We start from the raw sequence: 3,645 nt of genomic DNA, 5'->3' as shown, positions 1-3,645 counted from the left end.
GGGGTTTAAACTAACTCTGCAGGGGCATGGGAACCCAGACTGTAGCTTTAGGGTGCAGGACCTGGAGTGTAGGGAGGTTAGGAACATGGCATCGATTTCAAAGGAGGGTGCATGTAAACAGGAAAGTGCTTTGAAGTGTGTATACTTCAATGCAAGAAGTATACAAAATAAGGTAGGTGAACTTGCAGGTTGGTACCTGGGACTTCGATGTTGTGGCTATTACGGAGACATGGGTAGAACAGGGACAGGATTGGCTGTTGCAGGTTCCAGGGTTTAAATGTTTTAGTAGGGTCAGAGGTGGGGGTAAAAGAGGGGGAGGTGTGGCATTGCTTGTCAAAGATAGTATTACAGCTGTGGAAAGGACGATGGATGAAGACTCGCCATCTGAGGTAGTTTGGGCTGAAGTTAGGAATAGGAAAGGTGAGATCACCCTGTTAGGAGTTTTTTACAGGCCTCCTAACAGTCCTAGAAACATAGAAGAAAGGATTGCGAGGATGATTCAAGAGAAGAGTGAAAGTAATAGGGTGGTTGTTATGGGGGACTTTAACTTTCCTGATATTGATTGGGAAAGCTATAGCTCAAGTTCGTTAGATGGGTCAGTGTTTGTCCAATGTGTGCAGGAGGGTTTCCTGACACAATATGTAGATAGGCCAACAAGAGGTGAGGCCATACTGGATTTGGTTCTGGGTAATGAACCAGGCCAGGTGTTAGAATTAGAAGTAGGTGAGCACTTTGGGGACAGTGACCACAATTCGGTGACTTTTACTCTAGTGATGGAGAGGGATAAGTGTGCACTACAGGGCAAGAGTTATAGCTGGGGGCAGGGAAATTATGATGCTGTGAGGCATGACTTAGGATGTGTGGCCTGGAAAAGTAAGCTTCAAGGCAAGGGTATGTGGAGCTTGTTCAAAGAGCAACTATTGAGTGTCCTTGATAAGTATGTACCCGTCAGGCAGGGAGGAAAGGGTCGTGTGAGGGAGCCGTGGTTTAATAAGGAATTGGAATCCCTTGTTAAATGGAAGAGGGCGGCCTATGTAAAGATGAGGCGTGAAGGTTCAATTGGGGCGATTGAGAGTTATAAGGTAGCCAGGAAGGACCTGAAGAGAGAGCTAAGAGCAGCAAGGAGGGGACATGAAAGGTCCTTAGTTGGTAGGATTAGGGAAAACCCTAAGGCTTTCTATAGGTATGTCAGGAATAAAAGAATGACTAGGGTAGGAATAGGTCCAGTCAAGGATAGTAGTGGGAAGTTGCGTGTGGAGGCTGAAGAGATTGGGGAGACACTGAATGAATACTTTTCGTCAGTATTCAATCAGGAACAGGACATTGTTGTCAATGTGAGTACTGAGTCACAATTAAGTAGAATGGATGGCTTTGAGGTATGTAGAGAAGAGGTGTTGGAAATTCTGGAAAGGGTGAAAATAGATAAGTCCCCTGGGCCTGATGGCATTTATCCTAGGATTCTCTGGGAAGCAAGGGAGGAGATTGCAGAGCCATTGGCCTTGATTTTTATGTCCTCGTTGTCTACAGGAGTAGTGCCAGAAGATTGGAGGATAGCAAATGTGGTTCCCTTGTTCAAGAAGGGGAGTAGGGATAACCCTAGTAATTATAGGCTGGTGAGTCTCACTTCTGTTGTGGGCAAAATCTTAGAGAGGATTGTAAGGGATAGGATTTATGAACATCTGGATAGGAATAATGTGATCAAGGATAGTCAGCATGGTTTTGTGAAGGGCAGGTCGTGCCTCACAAACCTTATTGAATTCTTTGAGAAGGTGACTAAGGAGGTGGACGAGGGGAAAGCAGTTGATGTGGTGCATATGGATTTTAGTAAGGCGTTTGATAGGGTTCCCCATGGTAGACTACTGCAAAAAATACGGAGGTATGGCATTGAGGGTGAGTTGGAGGTTTGGATTAGGAGTTGGCTGGCTGGAAGAAGACAGAGGGTAGTAGTTGATGGCAAAGGTTCATCTTGGAGTGCCGTCACTAGCGGTGTTCCGCAAGGATCTGTTTTGGGACCATTGCTGTTTGTCATTTTTATAAATGACCTGGAGGAGGGGTTAGAAGGTTGGGTGAGCAAGTTTGCGGATGATACGAAAGTCGGAGGAGTTATAGACAGTGAGGAAGGATGTGGCAGGTTACAGCGGGATATAGATAAGCTGCAGAACTGGGCAGAAAGGTGGCAAATGGAGTTCAATATAGCTAAGTGTGAGGTGATTCACTTTGGTAAGAGTAATAAAAAGATGGGGTACTGGGCTAACGGTCGGATACTTGGTAGTGTGGATGAGCAGAGGGATCTTGGTGTCCATGTACACAAATCTTTGAAAGTTGCCACCCAGGTAAATAGTGCGGTGAAGAAGGCATATGGCGTACTGGCTTTTATTGGTAGAGGAATTGAGTTCCGGAGTACTGAGGTCATGTTGCAGTTGTATAAGACTCTGGTGCGGCCGCATCTGGAGTATTGTGTGCAGTTTTGGTCGCCATACTTTCGGAAGGATGTGGAGGCACTGGAACGGGTGCAGAGGAGGTTTACCAGGATGTTGCCTGGTATGGTAGAAAGATCGTATGAGGAAAGGCTGAGGCACTTGGGGTTGTTTTCATTGGAGAAAAGAAGGTTTAGGGGTGACTTGATAGAGGTGTATAAGATGATTAGGGGTTTAGATAGGGTTGACAGTGAGAATCTTTTTCCACGTATGGAGTCAGCTATTACAAGGGGGCATAGCTTTAAATTAAGGGGAGGTAGGTATAGGACAGATGTTAGGGGTAGGTTCTTTACTCAGCGAGTCGTGAGTTCATGGAATGCCCTGCCAGTAGCAGTGGTGGACTCTCCCTCATTATGGGCATTTAAGCGGGCATTGGATAGGCATATGGAGGATAGTGGGCTAGTGTCGGTTAGGTGGGCTTGGATCGGCGCAACATCGAGGGCCGAAGGGCCTGTACTGCGCTGTATTCTTCTATGTTCTATGTTCTATGTTCTAAAAATCCAGTCGAGGGATAAAATATGTTTTTAAAATTTCAAATTTCTGGCCTGGTTTTAGAGGAGACCCTTTTAAATTCTTCAACCATTCCTCTAACTGCTTTTCCCATTTGGTGTTACTGACTCCCACCCATGGGTCAATTTTGGCCCCAAGATACTTGTCAGTAGCACCCGGCTCTATAACACCATCAGATGCATAGGAGCTCCAACACCATCAGATGCACAGGAACACCAACATCTACAGCTGCATAGGAACACCAACACCTACAGATGCATTGGAACACCAACACCTACAAATTTCCTGAAAAAAAATGAAAGAACAGGTTCTGAGAAAGGGTCACTCTCCACAAATGCTGCTCGACCTGTTGAGCTTTTCTTACAAGTATCCTGCCAGGGCACACACCACCCTGAGTGGGAAATATATCACCGTCTCTTCACTGTTACTGGGTATTCCTTCCTAAGAGGACTGTGTGTCCTTACCCTCCGTGGACTGCAGCAGTTCAAGAAGATAGCTTAGAACCAACTTCTCAAGAGCAACTGGGGATGGCCAATGAAAACAGGCCAGTGATACCCACCGATTTTTGAATGAATACATTCAAAGTGTCAGGTTGATGTAACACCTGATGTGAGGTTAGACTTTTGGACTGTAAGAAACCAGAAATAGGCTGACTGGA

The sequence above is a fragment of the Chiloscyllium plagiosum genome, unplaced genomic scaffold (genome assembly GCF_037043375.1).
Source record: "Chiloscyllium plagiosum isolate Xiang-an unplaced genomic scaffold, Cpla_swu_hap1 HiC_scaffold_25, whole genome shotgun sequence".
Lineage (NCBI taxonomy): Eukaryota > Metazoa > Chordata > Chondrichthyes > Orectolobiformes > Hemiscylliidae > Chiloscyllium > Chiloscyllium plagiosum.
This window is presented reverse-complemented; position numbering follows the sequence as displayed.